Here is a 9,336-nt window from a genome sequence, read left to right on the forward strand (position 1 = left end):
TGGAATTTTCTGTCAATGATTTAATGGTTCAGGCTTTACAGGGTTAACAGCAAAATGAAAATATTCCATTATAAATGCAAATTTTGCTCCATTAAACATTGTTATTTATTTATTTGTCTCAAACTTTTAGGTAAAAAAGATAAAAATAACTAAACAAGAAAAGCACTCGGAGAGCGGAGACCTCCACCAAGACAGATCTGCCTCCCCCCCACGATCATCACCAAACAAACAAACAAACACACAAAGCAAAGCGATCACAATACCTCCTGGTGGAGGTAAAAACCCAATAAAATCAAGAAGTCAATTACATATGCACCCATCAGTGATCATTAATCACAGAAAAAGTAACGAAATACAATAAATTTAACATTAATGTACACATGAATCAACTTGTAAACACAGTTTGAGAAGGCACAGAAAGAAGCAAAGGCTTATCCTGCTCCTCCTTACTTTAAGTGTCAGATTCATTAGCAAATATATTTCCTTCATCAGCTATTTATCACATTAAATTAGCGAACAAGGAATAACTAGTCATAGCACCTTTATATTGGTTGTATCACCATTGAGCAACCATTCTGCTAGAAAAAAACATAAACAAATAGAGACTAAACTATACAGGGTATAATATGTAAGTCCTAAACTACATTTAAACCCATCAACAATCTCTCCTATTACACACACCAAAATATGAAGTTGTCTGATTACTCAATGCATTTGTATGAGAAAAGAATTCTTTTTATTCTTTTGTCACATAAAATGTTGAAATTCACAGGATCTGTAAATACTACATTAAATGATATAAGTTCAAATTCTTTGTTTTAGTTAGTTTTTTCAGCTGTGTGTCACAACTCAGACTTTAGGAATGTATTCTTTAAAAACTAAATACTAAAAAGATGAAGGTTAAAAGTATTAGTTATGTGAGGAAACTCATGCACGTATGAATAGCTTTTATCATTCTTACTTTTTTTTTTTTAAATTTCCAGTGTATGAACTGACCTTTAAAAAAATGTCCTTCTCTGAATCTCTTGGATGCCTCTTCATCCATTCATCCAACTAAATACTAAAAACACAAATACACTTAAAACACTTACACTTGAAATGCACTTACACTTGAAATGTACTTACACTTCAAATGCACATGAAAAAGTGGACAAAAAAGTGTTATAGTTGTAGCCAGAGGTTAATTTAATTAATTTAATTTTTCTTTCCATTTATTTATTTAGCTAAACACTTGCAAAATGTTTCACTGTTTCCTTGTTTTACTTAAATTCAATCTAATATCAGATAAACAGCTCAACATCCCACCTCTTGATTTTATTTAAAATGATCTGTTTGGCTGTTTGGATTGCACCAAAAACTGTAGAACTACCATCTGGTTTCTTTCTTTTTTTTTTTTTGTTTTTTTTTGTTTTTTTGACTGAGAACCAAAATACAGCCTTTTCTAAAGATATGACATTTATTCCAACACCTATTGATTTCAAATTGCTCTGCAAGATCTGGTGAAAATGTAATTTTGCAGTTATTGTGGAGAACATGTGATTACAATTCGAGTCTGCTTCCTTGCTTTTAAAGGAAAAGGCACAGGTTACTGCAGAATACTGATTATTTTGAAATTATTATTTTGTATTTTTTACAAACATGAACAAATGTTCAAAAATTCTTGCAGGGATTTTTCATTTTGCATGTTTTACACAGTCCCTCCCTCTACTCACTGCCACTGAATCTAAAATATCACCACACACACTGGACTTTTAAATTGCAGCCTTTTGTGATTCTATAATTGTGGGGGTACTGGGATTGTTTTTTCCCTCCTTTTAACCCTGGAAGGCTCCAGGCCAGCTTAGAACGGTGGAAGGCATGTGAGGAGAAGCACAGGAAGAAAACAGTATTGGTTATAGGCAAGGTCTGCATTGTCTGAGAGTATTTCAACTTTAGTGTAATTGTACCGGGTACATTCTGTTCCTTGTTTTATAATTTAAAAATAGAAACAAAATTATAAGAATAAAATAAAAAGCAGTGAGTGAACAGACTTTTTTGTATGAAGCCAAGCATCGGTTCTGTCCAAACAATATCAAAGGGCTGCTGTTCTAAAAAAAAAAAAGAAAAAAAAAAACAAAACAGATATTGTGCAATTATTTGGGATAAAAGCAAGTATTGCAGTAGTTCCCAACCTTTTTTGGCTCCTGACCCCATTTTAACATTACACATTTCTGGCAACCCCAGACATTCAAAGCAGAGACGTTTTTTTCTGCTAAAATTAGTTTGTTTGGATCATGTAATAGTTTGTGATACTATGTTGCAAATAAATGTTAATTTTAGATGACATTTAGTCTATATAATGTATATTATTATGGACAGAGGCAGAAAAGCCAGGTGTAGATTACAGCACAAAGGGAGAATTTTATTTTCCTTGGTCAGGATATGTACAGTCAGTCCAGCTTGGATTTACAAGGCTGACAATTAATACTGAACAAACAAGAACTCAAACTATGAATTATGAAAGAGCTGCAGCATCTGAAACTGACCACAATGAACATTTGAAAGATAAACAGTACCACAGTGCTTCAGTTTCAGCTTCACAGTTTGTCATGTCTTCTATGTGTTGGGATTGTTTCTCTCAACTCACCATATTTTTTTATTTTAAGTTTTTATTTTGTCAATTACTAGAATTCCAGGCGACCCCAAGGTTGAAAAAACACTGAAGTATTTTCTCTTATTGTAACTATGTTCACTTTTTATTTATTTATTTATTATTATTACCTATATTTCACCATGTAAGTTAGCTGAGAACTGATTCTCATTTTCAATAACAAACTAGACATATAGACAAACAACCAATCACTCACACACACCTATGGGCAATTTAGATTAACCAATTAGTGCCTGTCTTTGGAATGTGGAAGGATACTGGGAACCCACACAAACATGTGGAGAACATGCAAACTCCACATAGAAAGGTTCCTGGTGTTGGAATCAAACTCAGGACCTTCTCGCTTTGAGGCGACGGTGCTAACCACTGCACCACCCTGCTGGATTGACATTTTTACTAACACAAATGTTATTAAAACATCTTCTTCAAACTATACCTTCAGCTGTAGGTTACTTCAATGCAGTCATTTTTTATTGGTCTGTAAAACAACCACCTACCTGTGCTTTTTTTCTCTCTCTCTCTTTTCAGTCCTATGACAAAAGTGCTGCTCAGTATAAGGCCTCTCCTTCTCAAAGCAAACTTTGCTGTTCAGTCGGGAATATCACCATGACAAACAGCTCAAAGAGGAGAATGTCAAAATGCTGCATCTTAATTTGTGATTCAAACAAGATGCAAAGCATGTTTTGACTGCAAAACATATTTTCGCACTTTTGTCATCCATCTGTTAAGAGCGGCATTCAGGTAACGGAGGTCAAATCCTACCTGATGCTATGCAGAAAAACAATTAGGCTAAAAACCTTTGTACATACGGCGGAAAGCACGAGCGTATCTGCGCCGTAATAATGATCAAAGGAGACATGATGTTTCAAGGACAGAATCTCTTTGGTTTATTTGTTTGCCTCTGTTGCTGCTCCTGCCAGTAATCTCTGGAGAGCGGCTGTGTTTTTGGATTGATGCGGACTGTGCAGGGAGCCCGGAGACTGCTGCAGGCAAGTGTCACTTCCCATTGGATGTTCCTGGTAACTACTATACATGCTTCAAAAACAAACGGTCACGTGCCAGGTCTGAGATGTTTTCATATCTCCGACCCCTTTTTAACTCGATGACTTTGACAAATAGCTCATAGCCCCGGAGAAATGCAATAAGAGGAAAGTTGAAAAGCCAAAAAGTGTGAGTGCGGAGATGCAGAGTGACCGCCGAGGACCTCTAAAGATTGCGTCTTCCACCTCAGTGCTTTATATGCAAGTGCAGATATAATGTGTTAGTTCTGACTGCAGCCACCAAGGACAATGAAACAATTAAGACGTGTGAAAGCAGAAACTACCAATGTTTTGAAGATAACATATAAGGAGCCTGCTGTTGAAACACCTCTAATGAGGATCCTACACAATTAGCACTTACTACAAGCCATAATAACACCTGGTTGTTTGCATATTGTGTAAACAAAACAACATAACAATAAGGACTGAAATAAATAATAAAACTGCATAAGAAATTCATAAGCAAAGAATAGTGTCGCTGTATTTTTTTTTCTTCTTCTCCGTCAGAAAGCATAAAAAGTTGTGCAGAGGAAGTTTCCACTCCTCTGGTACTCCCTGACTTGCAACTTCTCAAGCATGTTTTTTCCCTCTCCGTCTGTGTAATTGCACCTCACTCTCAGATGCCTCTCAAAATATTGATACACTGATAATTTCCCCTTTCAGTGTTCTCATCATGGCTATTCCCTGGAAATGTACAAGAAAAAAGGAGGAGGCAGGCGCAGAAGACAAGCAGAGCGAGCGGCCCTGGCTTCCCAGATGGGTTGTACCACATCGATTGACTGGTGAAATATTCTCATATCATATAAAACTCAGCTCAACGCCATTATGCCTCTATGGGGGAAAAAAACTCTGGGTGTCCCCAAGGCTTCTGGAAAACAATTGACAAGATCCAGTGCTCTTTCTGTGTCAGAGAAAGCTCAGTGCAGTCGCAGTAAACCCCGACACATGTGCTGTTTTCATCTGAGGTCGCAGCAGCAGCAGCAACAAGAAAACGGTTTATTTCTTTGATTTATGGCCAATTAGAAAGAGCTGTTAACATGATTTGTTTTATTCCCAAGCCATCATCACCATCAGGGGAAATCTCTCTGAAAACTAATTCCTCTGGTCTCCATATGATATATGACACATGAGTCTGAGAAAAAAAAGACAGATAAGACTCTCTAGACCCAGGCTGTGATGTGACTTGCACTACTATGATTTATTTACAATTCAGCTTTTTAGATTACTTATAATTTTAACATGTATTATTACCACTGTGTCAAAGGATTCAAAGTGTTTTATTGTCATGTGTACAGTAAAGAAACCGTCCACACTGAATGCCACAAGAATTTAAACCCATAAAAACCCAACAGCACTGGAGACCAAAAGCATCTACTGATCTAAATTCTTTAATACCTGTTAATCCACTAATCTTATCAATCCTGTCAATAATTGTTGTAAAATATAGTTTGTCACCTTTTTCACGGTCATCAGATATGACTCATTTGGACGTTCAGAAGCTCTGTAGTTACCATGGAAACACTGTCATCTTCCACAACATTGATTCACCAGTAAAAACCTATGGCGTTGGATCAATGACAGTGAGTTTATGTTCAGTAAATGAGAGATTTTGCTAAAAAAAAAGTAACATTTTCTTCATTTTTCTGTTTCTGATATAATAAGCCTCAATTTTAATCTGAGCTTTAATGAACATTTACATGATCAGTAAATAAAAAATAGGAAAATACCTGATTTTCACTGAAAAAAATGCAAAACACATAAGTTAATATTATAAGAAATGCAGATAAATCACTTAAGAAGGTTACATATAGATATGCATCGTCTACAATGTTGATTCACCGGTTAAACCCATGGAGTTGGATCAGTGACAATGGATGGACACACTTTGTTTATGTTCATTAATGAGAGACTGACTGAAAAAGACACTTTTTCTTCAGTTTTCTCTGTTTTTGATATAATAACCTTTGAATTTAGTCTGAGCTTTTATGAACATCTACTTAATCAGTGAATTAAATGTAGGAAAAGTCATGATTTCCACTGAAAAAGTGCAAAATAAAGGAGATGATATTACAATAAATGCTGATACATCACTTAAGAAAGGTTAAATATAGAGGGAATGTATTTGGGAACTGCCAAAAAAGTAACACTTGGTATTTATGGTTAAGATAAGTATAAAAGTATAAGTATACAAATTGAAATAGAATAATTTAACTAGGAAATTACCACCAAAACAAATGGCATTTAAAAAGTAGCACGTAAAGAAAAAGAACATTAAAAATATATATTAAAAAATAGATGACTACAGAAAATAATATATATTACATACAGGGTGGGGAAGCAAAATTTACAATATTTTGAGGCAGGGATTGAAAGACAGTGTATGACCAATTAGTTTATTGAAAGTCATGAGAATTATTTGCCACAAGAAAAATTGACATATAGAAAATGTGTTTATTCTATGTGTCCCTCCTTCTTTCTCAATAACTGCCTTCACACGCTTCCTGAAACTTGTGCAAGTGTTCCTCAAATATTCAGGTGACAACTTCTCCCATTCTTCTTTAATAGTATCTTCCAGACTTTCTCAATATTTTGCTCATAGTCCATTCTCTTCTTTACATTATAAACAGTCTTTATGGACACTCCAGCTATTTTTGAAATCTCCTTGGGTGACGAGTGCATTCAGCAAATCACACACTCTTTGACGTTTGCTTTCCTGATTACTCATATGGGCAAAAGTTTCTGAAAAGGTATGGATAATAGTGTTAGGTATGATTTAGACATCAATATATGTTTGGTTTTCAAAACAACTGCACGTAGTGCCTGCTGAGAAAAAACAACTGAATGTTCATTGTAAATTTTGCTTCCCCACCCTATAAATGTGCAACATCTGGGTAATTGTGCAAACTGTCAGTCTTTAAAAATAAAAAAAGAGGTCAAATCTTCGTATCATTGTGTTCCCCCAACGCCACAATTCCACAGCGGTGAAACAAAGCCTTTCAGAAAATAAGCAGCTTCACTGAAATAAACAGAAACCTTCCTTGACGTTTGATTTAAATCTGTTCATATCAAAGCAGTTGCTGTCAACAGAAATAATATCAGGGGCAGTTTTGGGCCTCTGGTGCTTTCTCCCAAACCACTTGACTATCAGTGCATCAGTAGATACCCTTGTGCATGGCCAGTATCACTTCATCATCATCTAACTGGTTTAACCTTATCAGCCTCTAAATGTAGTTACATATGATCAGCATCCAGCCATTGATTTGTCATTAGTTAAAGTTTGAGCAATTTCAGCGTCTTTATGCCGTGTAATAATCTGATAATCGTACAGTAGTTTGTCTCATTGTACCACATCAACCTCAACATCATCATGGTACATTAGAAGTCATCAATACGCTACAGTACAGAGACATGGGGAATTACAGGAAGAGACTCCAAACTAAGTGCAAATCTATGAATCAACTTTGAATTTGGTGTGATGGATAAATATCAGCCACTGTTACTGATGAAATGACTGCTTATTTTAGCTGATACTGACATTTGGTCAATATACTGTATCTGTACGTCACTAGTTGCTTTTCCATTGACCCTCAAATTGTGTGAATATAACTTGCGCATAAAAATTTACCTGATGGAAAAACAGCAATTTTGCCAAACTCAAGTTTTTTGCGCTGTCAAGAGGTGGTTTTTCGGGTGTAGCGCAATTGGTATATCACGCAAAACTGCAATGGAAAGACCTTTTTTTTTGCAACTAGTCACGAGAATAAAAAAAAAAAAAAAAAAAAGCGGATGTTGATGAACATTACAACCAGCGAAGAAGAAGAGACTTAAAAGAAACATGACATGGTATGTGTGGAAACGAGGAAACCGAATCATTGTTTAATTTAGTACGGGATAGAGGGTTAATATACAGGGTTATTCAAAAAGAATGAAGCGATTTCATTATGCAATATTTTAATAAGGAAAGCAATAGAAAACTCTAGCCAAGTCACAAGTATTCTACTCACAATCAACTTTTATTTCCTGTCTGACAAGTGTTTAATGCCATAAGAGAATTCTTCCTAGATGCGTATCAGCATATCACGATCCACTGAGTCGATCACTGCTGTTATTCAATGTTCAAGGTCACCGAGGCTAGTGGGTAGCGGTGGAACATAAACTTAGAAAACTCCTCTTTCAAATGGTCGCTGACTCATTCCATGACGATGCTTGATAACTGAAGCAACGCGTCATGAAATCAGTTCATTTTTTTTAATAACCCTGTCTAATAATAATGAATATATCTGTAAATCGACAGGATATTTACATTCATCTCCATGTTTATGGAAGGACTTCTCGTGTCATCTTGTGATAATAAAACAAATCATCGCATTTGTGATTAAATGGAAAAACCCGCATTACACACTTCTGTTTTTTCGACATTTACTAAATATCGGTAAAGTTTTGCGCATACGTCCTATGGAAAAGCGACTACTGGGTTTCATTTAAAAATATATTATTTTCATTGGTTGTACTTTTACTAGATCACAACACGAGTACCCTAAGTTAGCGGTTGACGGCTAGTAGATTTTTAAAATCAGTAATTTGCTTTTGCCAAAGTTAGTACTGATTATTGATCTAAAATCATCTGGGAAACCATTGAATTGACCATTTAAAGCAAAGAAACAAATAAATAAATCTGACTCAGTGAACATCAGCCCTAAAATCAATCAATGAATGAATAAAAATAAAAGATAATTGGTTTCAGACATGTACATGTGTTGTCAGTAGGAGGAAGGATGTGTTTATATCAGCTGATTAATTGGCTACAGGCTTTTTCCTGCTTCAAACTATTGTTGTTATAACAGCCTTTAATACCCACTGTCGGTCAACATCTAAGAAAAAAGCAGTGATTGACAGGTGTGATGATCAATTACAGCTGAAACTCAATCAGATGCGTGGGAGAAGGTGAATCCGGTGGTCGACCTTCCAACAGTACGAGTTACCCCTCACTAAGATTAAATATTAAAAAAGAAAAAGGTTGAAAAAAAATAAGCTAGAGGCCTTCATGGGTCTCCTTGGTTCTAATGACCTGGAGCATCCAATTACATTCAGTCTGGTTGAGTCTGGTAAGTCCCAAAGTATTGCCTCAGGAAGGCTGAGACCGTTGCCTCCTTTAAAGAGAATGTGTTAAAAAGCGAATTAAATTACCTACATGCAGGGTGCAGACTTCTCTTTGTTTGTGACCTCGTGAAATCTTTTTGTGTTGCAGCTGGATATTTTCCTTTCATGTGCTCACATTTGTCCCCCCCTTTTGAAATCCAATGTAATGGGAGAGGTTTTGGGTTTGTATTATGATGTATTTGCAAAACAAAAGAGTGGAAGTCATGGTAATTCCTATAGAGGGTGCAGTATAGAGCCCTCTGCTGGTCTGTGCATCACAGTGAAACAGATTTTATCCAATTTCTGTCTTGAATTACGGGTGTACATACAACTACATGTCAAGAATATATAACATTTTACTCATTTTCTCTTACAGAGGGTATGCACATATGTCACTTCCCCCCTGGGCCATGCCCCTGTAAGTCAGACTGAGTGGCAAAAACCAACCTGTTCAACATGACGGAGTATAGCACTAAACACAGCGAGACCGGGAAAATGTGAAATATG

At 35.9% G+C, this 9,336-nt stretch overlaps 1 long non-coding RNA gene across 1 annotated transcript; it reads left to right on the plus strand.

Moving 5' to 3' along the window:
- Positions 1-647: 647 nt before the first annotated feature.
- LOC115437561 (uncharacterized) lies at positions 648-8,792 on the plus strand. The gene is made up of 3 exons (XR_003937948.1): positions 648-716; positions 8,461-8,469; positions 8,782-8,792. It is a non-coding gene; the product is annotated as an uncharacterized LOC115437561 (long non-coding RNA).
- The last annotated feature ends 544 nt before the right edge of the window (positions 8,793-9,336 follow it).

This window comes from Sphaeramia orbicularis, chromosome 3 (genome assembly GCF_902148855.1).
Source record: "Sphaeramia orbicularis chromosome 3, fSphaOr1.1, whole genome shotgun sequence".
Lineage (NCBI taxonomy): Eukaryota > Metazoa > Chordata > Actinopteri > Kurtiformes > Apogonidae > Sphaeramia > Sphaeramia orbicularis.